We start from the raw sequence: 12,112 nt of genomic DNA, 5'->3' as shown, positions 1-12,112 counted from the left end.
TCTCTTCGCATGATATGTTGATCATGCCACCTCTTGGTTCTTTCTTTGTAGGATTTGGCATGTTCGTAGGCGTCCATTCTCAACTCATCAAGCTCATTTAACTGGAGTTTCCTTCTGTTCCCTGCTAACTTCCAGTCCATATTAAGCTATTTTATTGCCCAATAGGCTTTGTGTTCTAATTCCACCGGGAGATGACAAGGTTTTCCATACACCAGTCGGAATGGGGGTATACCAATTGGAGTCTTGAAAGCAGTGCGGTATGCCCATAAAGCATCATCCAATTTTATCGACCAGTCCTTGTGGGAGCTAGATACTATCTTTTCTAATATTGCTTTAATCTCCCGGTTGGTTATCTCAGCTTGTTCGTTTGTCTGAGGATGGTAGGGCGTCGCGACCTTGTGGCTGACTACGTATTTCTTTAACAAGTTCTCAAACTATTTTTCGATGAAGTGCGAACCCCCATCGCTAATGTAATACCCACTAAACTTGTAAGATAAATATATGAATGTGAGATTTTGCCTTAGAAAAATAATAGGAAGTGAGATGAAGCAAAAAGAAATAAAATGAAATAAAAAGAAGTGAAGGTCAAGGATTGAACCTTGAACCTCTTATATTATAATTCATAGAATTAATTAGTAGAAATAAATTGGGATAGAGAGAAGATATTGATAGCAAAGGAGGGAAACTCATGATAAAGGTGAGAGTAAAAGTTAGCCAAAAGAAAACAAGAAAAGAGCAAGAGAAAGGCCACTTGCCTTCCTCCCTTTCTCTCTCTCTTCCTCTTTGCTTTTGCCGAAAATTTAAAGAGGGGATTAAAGAGGATTCAATCCCCCTTATTTCATCATGAATGGTAAGAATAATTGAATAAATAAAATAAATAAGAAATAGAAAAAAAAAAGGCTAAGGGAGAAGGAAAGCAAAAATCAAGTTTGCTACCTCTTCCCCCTTAACATAAAAGGGAGCAAGAAAAGAGAAGTTTATTTTTCTCTCATTTTCTCTCATTCTTCCTCTCCCTCACCGAAACCATCAGTCCCCTCTCCTCCATCTTCGGCCCCAAATCCAAGGTTTTCTCCTAAGAAAGCCTAAGATACAAGGAGGACTTAGCAAGGAATCAAGGGAAAGGAACTAGAAGAAGAGGCTACTTCTTCCATCACTATACCTTAGATCCACAAGCGAAAAGGATGTAAGCTTCCCCTCACCTGTGGTACAAGGCTTTTTATGTGATTTTCGGATTTTATGAGGATTAGAAAACCTAGGAAAGAATTTAAGAAAATTCGGCTAAGAAAGGGTTTTCAAATCTAGGAAGGCTTAAACAAGTCTTTAATTCATGGTATGTTTTCTATGTTATGTAGGAAGGATTTTCTTCATGTTTTTATACCTAAATGATGCTTGATCAGAGGAGTACCTAACCCTATAATTTTGGCCAAAAATATTTTAAGGAGGTTAGGGAAAATATTGTGTAACCAAACTAGTACAAGATTCTCTCCATGAACTATTAAGGATCTTTTATTGGTTTTCTTGCTTAAAAGTTACTTGGAACCAAAATAAATCCATTTATATGTTTCGGCCAAGAAAAGGACTTAGGGTTAGGAAGACCTTTAAATTTAAGTAAACATGTTTGTATGATAGAATATAGAGTTCTCTTGAAGAATTTCATGTTGAACATTGCTAGAAATTCATGAACTTTTATTGTAGATTTTCGGCCATGATAAGATGGATAGTTTAGAAAAGTTTAAACAAAATTCTAATATGCTCAAGACCTCTGTGATATTATGATATGAAAGTTGTTTAATGCTCTCATGTTTAATTGGAGTGTAGAAAAATTAGTTACATGATATATGACATGTAAGATCACAAGGGTCCTAGATTGTTTATGAACCAACTTTGTATATGATGTTCTTAGTAAATTTTTGCCATGAAACTTACTTAGGTCTTTCATGTTTTAAGCCACCTAAAACCTAGTTTAGAAATTGGTAAGTTTCGGCCATGAGGAAAAAATAAAAGAAAAAAAAAAGAAACCTAGGAAGCCTAAGACACAATTCACATGTATGTCTATTATGCTTGTCTTTATACATGCTATGAAACTTGTATGACTTCTTATGCTTTTAGGCTATTTGAAGCAAGTTTATACACTGATAAGTCTCGGCCAAGTAGGGTTTAAAAGACCTAGAGGCCTTAGAAATGAAACCAAATGTGTTAAAAATGCTTCTTATGGAAATATGATAATGTGTTGATTGTGTCACAAGCTTGTATAATTTTTCCATCACCTAAATGGACCATTGTATGTTTCGGCCATGAAGGGATAGATTCCCTAGAAACCCTAGAACAAAAAATTAAATATGCTTATGTCACTCTACATGAAATATGATAAGTAGAAAGACAAAGTTCCCATGCTATATGTTGTTTAATGACCTAATTGAGGCTAGGGTAAGTTTCGGCCATACATGTTGTATAATGTCTTATTATGAATTTATACATGATGTTAGTTCAAGTTCACATGCTTGTATGTTTGTTTTTTTTAGCCCTAATGAACACTTGTTAAAAGTTTGACCATGACATATGTTAAGGGCTTGAAGGACTTAGGAACTAGTTCAATATGCTTACTATGTTACTTGGAAAAAATGCTATAAATATGGTTTAAGGTTTCCATGCTTTCATGACATTTGGTACCTTGTTTATATACTGATAGGGTTCGGCCACAAGAAGTTTAGGGACTTGGAGAACTTAGAAACCAAGTTAATCATGCTTATAATGCTTCCTATGAAATTGATGTGATGATAATTTAGGTTCCACACGCTTGGAGGTTGTTTTTCATCTAAAATGAGATCTAAGGGGTTCGGCCATGATAAGAACCCAAGGGATTAGGAAGCTTAGAACCCAAGTTAACTATGTTACCATATTTCTTATGATAGTATAATCACATGATACACCCCTTATGCTTAAACATGTATGCTTGTGATTTATACTTTCCATGATATGATATGTGCTTAAATTATGCATGCTTTTATGATATGATATGTGGATAGAAATATGCATTCTTTGATGATATGCTATGTGCTTAAAATATGCATGCTTACATGATATGTTATGTGGTGAAATTATGCATGCTTGATGATATGCTCTATGCTTAAGATATGCATGTTTTTACAACCTATGCCTAAGTAATGTATTCTTTTTATGATGTATGCCTAAGTGATGCATACCCTTATGACATGATGTATGCCTAAGTGATGCATACTTTTCTATGATATGATGTATGCCTAAGTGATGCATACTTTTATGACATGATGTATGCCTAAGTGATGCATACTTTTATGATATGATGTGTGCCTAAGTGATGCATACTTTTATGATTTATGATATGTATAAGTATGACATGTACTTTACTTTATGTGGCTTGTACCAAAAGGGTGGGCTCCTTACGTGCCCCTAGGTCGAATTACGGGCCTAGTAAAGGGTGGGCTCCTTACGTGCCCCTAGGTCGAGCTACGGGCCTAGTTTCCTAGTAGGTTCAAGACTAGCTACCTTGGGTCTACTTAGGATGCGCGCATTATGTATGTATGTGGTACATAGCCGGGATCCCCTTTATGTTGAGATTATGTTCAAGTATATATGTAAGAAAAAAAATGGTTTTAAAGATCATGAGACATACACATGTTTTTCGGATACATGTTTTCAAAATCATATTGCATATACTTTATGATTATGTTGTGATGATGCTATGATTTATGATATGCCATGATATGATTATGTTATGTTTCATGCTATGCTTTAAGAGATGACATGCCATGATATGATTATGTTATGTTTCATGCTATGGTTTAAGAGATGATATGCTATGATATGATTATGTTATGTTTCATGCTATGTTTTAGGAGATGATATGCCATGACTAGTTATGATGTTTGTTATGCTGCATGATATGCTTAAAGAATATGATATGTTATGCCATGACTAGTTGAGATCATGTTAAGTTGAGACATTCTTTGATTATGTGTTGATTTTTGGTTTTAGTGAGTAGGAAAGGAACTTACTGAGCCATGAGTGCTCACAGCTTACTTTCCTTGTACCACAGATAAAGGATGGATGAGCTAAAGGAGCAGCAGGAGAGGCAAGGAGATGTGTGTGGCGGTGGCTAGGCAATCAAATAAGAACCTGCTTTAAGAACTTTTAAGAATTTCACTTTGGTTTCATAAATTGTAGTACTATATGGTTGACTTGATGTTATGTTTTTATTTAACTTGTTATCATGTTATGGAAACCATGTTAGTGTAGTTCGGTTTTTATTAAACTAAGAAAAATGATTTTAAGTCTTCCGCTGTAATATGTACGTAGAGTATCGTAGCCCCGTCCCTTAGGGTTAGCAGGGAGGGCGGGCGTTACAGCTAATAACTGCCCTTGGCACACAAAATTATGGAAAAATCACCTTCTTAAACAATTTAATCACCGTTCTGACATCACTGGAAGGGGAAGCTATAGCTTCTACCCATTTAGATACATAGTATACTGCTACTAAAATATAGTTATTTCCATATGAGGAGGGAAAGGGTCCTATGAAATCTATCCCTCATACATCGAACAATTCCACTTCGAGGATGCAATTGAGTGGCATTTCATTTATTCGGGTAATATTTCCGGTCTTTTGACATTGGTCGCATGACTGCACAAAATTCTTCGTGTCTCTAAACAGACTTGGCCAAAAAAACCTGCATGCAAGATCTTAGCTGCTGTTTTTGATATCCCTAAGTGTCCACTGTAAGAGGATGAATGACAGTGAAATAAAATGTCCTTGATCTCGTCTTCGGGCACACACTTGCGGTAGATTGTATCTCCGCATTTCCTAAAGAGTAGTGGTTCGTCCCATACGTACTGTTTGACGTCTGAGAAGAACTTCTTCTTTTGTTGCAAGGTGAGATTCGGGGGAAGTACTCCACTCGCAAGATAGTTCACAAAATCTGCATACCAAGGAATACTTTCAGAGTTTATTGCCAGCAGATGCTCATCAGGGAAAACGTCGTTTATGGGCGGGTCAAAATCTACATTTCTTTGTCCATTTGGCCACGCTCGGGATAGATGATCCGCCACAACATTCTCAGCCCCTTTCTTGTCTCTGATTTCCAGATTAAACTCCTGAAGGAGCAAGATCCACCTAATCAAATGGGGTTTCGCGTCTTTCTTGTTGAGTAGATATCTTATGGCGGCATGATCCGAATACACTATCACCTTCGAACCTACTAGGTAGGATTTGAACTTGTCAATTGCAAATACTATGGCTAACAATTCCTTTTCGGTGGTGGAATAATTCACCTAGGTTGCATCCAATGTCTTGCTTGCATAGTGGATTGCATAAAGAACTTTGTCCTTTCTTTGACCTAGCACTGCGCCCACCGTAAAGTCACTGGCGTCACACATGATTTCGAATGGAAGCTCCCAATCTGGGGCCTGAATTCATGTTCATAGGCGGAGGTAGTTTCTCAATTGTCTCTATCTTAGCTTTATCAACCTCGATTCCTTGTTCTGAAATCTTATGTCCTAATACAATTACCTCTTTTACCATGAAGTGACATTTCTCCCAGTTCAGCACCAAGTTTACATTTTCGCATCTCTGGAGAACTTTGGAAAGATTCAGAAGGCAGGAGTCAAAGTCATTTCCGTAGACCGAGAAATCATCCATGAACACTTCCATGATCTTTTCGGTGAAATCTGAGAATATTGTCATCATACATCGTTGGAATATAGCCGGTGCATTGCAGAGTCCAAAAGGCATTCGTCGATAAGCATAAGTTCCGAAAGGGCACGTAAAGGTAGTCTTTTCTTGATCTAGGGGATGAATTGGGATTTGAAAAAAAAACTGGACTACCCATCTAAATAGCAGAAGTATGAATGTTTTGTCAATCTCTCCAGCATCTCATCAATAAACGGCAGGGGAAAGTGGTCTTTTCTAGTTTCTTTGTTCAGTTTCCTGTAATCAATACACATTCGTCATTCTGTGACTGTCCTTGTTGGAATCAATTCATTATTCTCATTTTTAGCTACTGTCATCTCCCCTTTCTTGGAAACCACATGGATCAGACTCACCCATTCACTATCCGATATAGGATAAATGATTCCGGCATCCTGAAGCTTCAATACTTCCTTCACCACTTCTTTCATATTCGGGTTTAACCTTCGTTGATGCTCGACAGAACTTTTATACCCTTCTACGAGTAGAATTCTGTGCATGCAGATTGAAGGACTGATCCCTTTTATGTCATCAATGGTGTATCCGATCACTCTCCAGTGTGCTCTCAGTTCTTTGATCAGTTTCTGTGTTTCTGCCTAAGTTAGATTCGCATTAATTATTACTGGAAATGTAGAATCTGAACCAAGGAACGCATATTTAAGGTTGGGTGGCAAAGGTTTCAATTCTACTTGGGCGGTACGATATCCGGCAGGGCTGGTTCTTGTTCCAGTAACCGCATCTCTTCATTCACCATGACTCCTTCTGGAGCTTCCTCAGTGTCTCAAGTCGTTCTTTTAGTATCACCATCACTATCCAAGTCTTTCTCCACAAGTGATGGGGTAGATATCAAGCCTCCTGGTGATTTCAATAGGGCTTCTCCATACCAAGGAAAAATCCTTTTTGTGTCTTTACACCATACATTTATGGGCCTCTCTAAATCTTCTTGGGCCTCACTCCCTGCACATCCCAGCTTGCCTTCTTCCTTGGGCACGATCGGATGTAATGATAAGTTTAACACGTCTTGCCCTGACCACTCGCTGAGATTTGACACCACCATCTAGATTATTTCTCGAGCTTCGTCCAAGCCTTTTTCCATTAGCGATCCCCCAGCTGCCGTGTCTAGAAGACTCTTATTCGGGAAAGAGAGCCCTACGTAGAATATGTGAAGAATCAACCAGCTCTGGATCCCATGATACGTGCATTGATATAAGATTGACAAGTATCTGTCCCAAGCTTGATGCAATGCTTCCTCGTCATGCTGCTTGAAGTGCAAAATCTGGTCTCTCAAATGAGCCATCCTTTTCAGAGGAAAGTATCTGTTCAAATTTTTTTTTTCTAATTCTTCCCATGTCCTGATGCTTCTCGGTTGCAGAGTGCTAAACCAAACCTTCGCATTATTCCTAAGATTGAATGGGAAGGCTAATAGTTGTATTGATTCAGCTAGGACTCCTTCAACTCTCAGTGTGTTGTAATAGCTGTAGAAGTCCAAAAGATGCAAATAAGGATTCTCATAATCTGATCCCCCAAACTGATTTTCTTGAACTTTTGAAATGAATGATGGTCTGAGCATAAAATTCTTCGCTGGGATTTCTGGGAACACAATAGGTCCCAGCTCTTTAACCGACCTTGGGGCTCCATAATCCTTCAGCCTTTTCAACATCATGCCACGCCCAAATCGACTGGGAGCATGCAATGTACTGACATGTGGGTCAGACTATCCTGCCAGGTTAGCTCTTCACATGCAAACAGAACACGATATAGAATATGGCAATACGAAATAAAGGACGTTAAAGAAAAGAATTAAATTGTAGAAAATAAAGAAAACAAAACCTAGTCTAATCCAATATGACTTAGCTAGTGTTATGGACGCAGTCCCCGGCAACGGCGCCAAAAAATTATTACGATTCCGCAAGTGCACGGATTCGTCGTCAGTAATAAAAATATCGATCCCACAGGGACTGGTTATAAGCACTAGCAGTTGTTCACTTAGGGTTAGCTAAGTTACCAATAGCTTGAATTAATCTAAATAGAGAGGTTGGGGAAAAGACTCAGGAGCTAGGAAGTCGGAGTGTTCACTTGGTTGCGAAGTATTCCAGGAGGTCGGTTTCGTTGAGGTGGTATTGATGCGTCACTGTCTACCCTACTCTTGTTGTCCTTTACCATGCAATTGCTGGAAACTAATGTGCTACTCTTGAACACCAAGAGGAATAAGATCCCTAAGAAAGCCTGTTGCGGTTTACCCCTATCACTAGGGCGCCTCAGCAAATATAGAGGAAATGATCCTAATTGGTAAGTGAAGAATAGCAGTTAAGAGATTTGCTTTGTCTCTCATTCCCTTGAGGAGAACTTGCCTCTCCTTTCAAGAGAGTGCCCTAGATGTCCGTGAACGGGTTACCCTTATCACTAGGGCCCCTCGGGTGTACATTCTAGAGACAACTCACATGCGAGGTCGACTAGTTCTATGCAATCAAACAACAAGCAGTTGAAACAAGGCATGTAAGATCATCCAACGCAAATAGACAGACGAGTTTTACATCAAACCATCCCTCAACTACTCCCTACTCCTAGAACAGAAGATCTACTCCATAAGTATCAGAGAGACGCTCAAAGACATGATGTAAATAAACATACAATCTTCAAATAAAATGAGGAAGAGAAAGTATGCCTATCCGATGATGATGAGTGGCCTTCGAATCCGATTCTCTGCTTCTGGAGGTGACTTGGCAGTCGAAGATCGTTGAACGGGGCTCCGAGATAACGTACAATGGCTCCAAAACGTCACACCTCCTGACGGCTCACCTTCTCCCGGGCAAAAAGGGCTAAAACCCTTATATAGCCTAGGGTTCGGCCGCCGCGGCACGACCGTGTAAGGGTGGCATGGCCGTGCCTTTCCTGGGCTCGAATGTGGCTGCACGGCCGTGCAGGGTCGCACGGCCATGTGGTCTCTGCTGTCTGTTCTCTGAGGCACGATCGTGCAAGAGGCAGGGTCATGCAAGAGGCACGGCCGTGTGGTTCCATGTCTCGGTCTGAGGTGGCACGGCCGTGCAAGGGTGCACGACCGCGAGTTGCTTCTCTTCTGTTTTGGCCGCACGACCGTGCAAGGGTGCACGGCTGTGTTCTGCTTCTCTTCCGCCCTGGCCGCACGGTCGTGCAATGGTGCACGGCCGTGCTCCTCGACTTGTTCCGGTGCGCTGTTTTTGCTCCGAAAGTCGTCCCTGTAAGCACAAAACCAAGCAAAGATCTATCTAAACAAAATAATATATATAATGAATACAAGACAAAAGAGGTAATTATGCAACGAATATATACGAATAAAGTACGTGAATGTGCGCTAAAACATGCGTAACTGATTATAATATTTGCGCTCATCAAAAGGTACCCATGACCTATAGAAACTTCCTAGAGTGTTGGAATTGAGTTTTTGCAGTTCTTTTTTGTTCTTCTCCTCATTTCTATACAGATCTTTCTCTATAAGTTCTTCAAGATTCTTGCCACTTCTTAACTTGATGACATTCTGCACTGGACTTCTCTGTTCTTTTCAATCCCTCATTCTGTAATTGGATGAAGTTTACTCTCTATTCGTGGATGGTTATAACAACTTTTGTGTGACAATTGTCATTGCATTTTTAGCTTGCACTTTACGAATTATCGAGGGAAATTCCATCCAATTTTTGTCTAACCATTCTTGGAGATTCTATGTCACTTGATCAATTATGTATATGCTTTGTCCAAACTTTTATTCATCAAAGAACATCCAACAAATGAATCCAATAATGACTTATCTGAGAAAGAAATCCCCATATAGAATATGTACACCGTCAGCCATTTTTCTAAACCATGGCGGGGACACTATCTTAGCAAACTCTTAAATCTGTCCCACTCTTCAAATAATAATTCTGTATCTTTCTGAGCAAAATTTATGATTTTGTTCCTCATATATATTGTTCTGCTTGGAGGGAAAAAGTGATTTAGAAATTGCTGCTCAATTATTCCCAACTTATTATGCTTTAAGGATAGAAAGAATAAAACTAAGTTCTTACTTTATCTTTGATGCTGAACGGAAATGCCATCAATCGGATGGTATTCGCTAATACTCCTTTGCAATTCACCATGTTGCAATATTCAAAAAATACCTCAAGGTACAAATATGGGTTTTCTAATATTTTTTCTCTAAATTTATGACCTTTATCATGGAAATTAATGTTGGGTCTAGTTGGAAACTTGCTGCTTCAATATGAGGATCTACAATGAGAGACATTTTTCTGGTAGAAAAGGGTGTGAAAAATTTTCTTAAAGGCCTACTTGAATGTTTGTTCTCATTATGTCTAAAAAAATTATTAGAAAAAAAACAAAAATACAGAATTAATGATAAGAAAAGAAAAATACATAAAGAAAAATAAGAAAAAAAATGTCTAAAGTAACTGAAATGCTAATTAACTAAAGTTAATCAGAAATAGTCCTTGGAAATGATACCAAAAACTTGATTGCTTCTCTGTAGTTCATGAAAATGTTGTTAAGTAATAAAAATATTGATCAACAGAGAATGTTGATTAAGTACTAGTCAACTTCGGTAAGAAAGTTATTTAGACAATCAGAGGTTAAGTTGGTCATGAACAATCTTAGGGAAATGAGAGAGAGGAAGTGACAGGGAGTTGACAGAGAGTACAAATAATGATAAAGAAACCTTGTAAATTGATCGCCTTGAAATTCAGCTTGGGGAAGGGTATTGACCCCACACTCAAGCAAGATGAGAAGGTGAGTGATAAGTCATGGAGTTTTGATCGCCACAAGTTGCCTTGATAAGATCGAAATTAGTTCTTTGCCTAAGAACAAAAAGGAAGCTCTCACAAAAGAGAAACTCAAATTTTCATTCAAACTTACATGATTTGTTATACAAGAGTTCTCCTATTTAACATCCCTTAAGATCCACTATGTACTAATTATGCAATAAATATCATGCTTACATGCATGAGTTTTATTATCCACTAATGCAACCACTAATCCCTAATACTAGCTTAATGCAACCATGCATGCATGGTATTTGTTATACTAGCTTAGGAACTCTCAAAAAAGCATTAAAACCCCACAAAGGACATCAAAAGTCACTTTAGAAAAAACCCCCCATGCATGCACACGAAAATGGTCCTCATGTTGGTCCAATTTCACTTTCAAATTGAAGGAATGTGATCCACTTAGTTGTTGCCTCCATTGTGCATTGATCCTCCTTTTCCTTGAGCCCCATTATTAATCCTTCCAAAGCTTGCTTCATTCTCTTAGTCTTGGACCTTGTCATGGGTCCCCCAATTCCTTTCAATGCCTCTTCTTGGCTCACATCATTCCCTCCTTCTTTAGGTGAATTCGTCCTCGAATTTAGGTCTTCATCTCCTACATCAAAAGGACTCAAATCAGCCACATTAAATGTTGCACTAACACCATACTCACCGGGCAAATCAATTTTGTAAGCATTGTTATTAATTCTTTCCAACACTTGAAATGGTCCATCTCCTCTTGGTTGAAGCTTTGATTTCCTTTGGGTAGGAAACCGTTCCTTCCTCATATGAACCCACACCCAATCACCGGGTTCAAGGACAACTCTTTTTCTCCCTTTATTGGCTCGATTTGCATATTGCTCCATTTTCTTCTCAATTTGAGCTTTAACTTGCTCATGAAGCTTCTTCACATATTCTGCCTTTGTTTTGCCATCCTTGTGAACTAAAGAAGAAGTGTTAGGTAAAGGAAGCAAATCAAGAGGTGTTAGTGGATTGAACCCATAAACAATCTCAAAAGGAGAAAATTGAGTAGTAGAATGGACCGCCCTATTATAAGCAAATTCAACATGAGGTAAACATTTTTCCCAAGACTTAATGTTCTTCTTAATAATTGCTCTAAGAAGAGTAGAAAGTGTCATATTTACCACCTCAATCTGGCCGTCAGTTTGTGGGTGGCATGTGGTGGAGAAAAGAAACTTTGTTCTTAGCTTGTTCCATAAGGTCCTCCAAAAATGGCTTAAAAATTTGGTATCACGATCTGAAACAATGCTCCTAGGCATGCCATGAAATCTTACCACCTCTTTGAAAAACAAATCTGCCACATGAGTTGGAGAATCTATCAACTACCACAAAAATGGAGTCCTTACCTTTTTGAGTACGTGGTAGCCCTAAAACAAAATCCATAGATAAGTCAATCCAAGGAAAATTAGGAATAGGCAAAGGCGTGTAAAGTCCATGAGGTAATGTCTTAGATTTTGCTTTTCTACACACAATGCACCGTGCACAAAATTTCTGCACTTCGTGTTTCATGTGTGGCCAATGAAAATGTTCAAGCAGCATTTCTAAGGTCTTTTGAACCCCAAAGTGTCCCATTAAACCCCCCTCATGTGCTTCCCTAACT

The 12,112-nt window shown here is 38.7% G+C and overlaps 1 non-coding gene across 1 annotated transcript; it reads left to right on the top strand.

Moving 5' to 3' along the window:
• The first annotated feature begins 9,554 nt into the window (after window positions 1-9,554).
• Window positions 9,555-9,660, top strand: LOC122007607. Its single transcript, XR_006119061.1, has one exon. It is a non-coding gene; the product is annotated as a small nucleolar RNA R71 (small nucleolar RNA).
• The last annotated feature ends 2,452 nt before the right edge of the window (window positions 9,661-12,112 follow it).

The sequence above is a fragment of the Zingiber officinale genome, chromosome 7B (assembly GCF_018446385.1).
Source record: "Zingiber officinale cultivar Zhangliang chromosome 7B, Zo_v1.1, whole genome shotgun sequence".
NCBI classification, from domain to species: Eukaryota; Viridiplantae; Streptophyta; class Magnoliopsida; order Zingiberales; family Zingiberaceae; genus Zingiber; species Zingiber officinale.
Note: the sequence above shows the minus strand (reverse complement) of the source record. Positions and strands in the feature narration are given on the sequence as shown.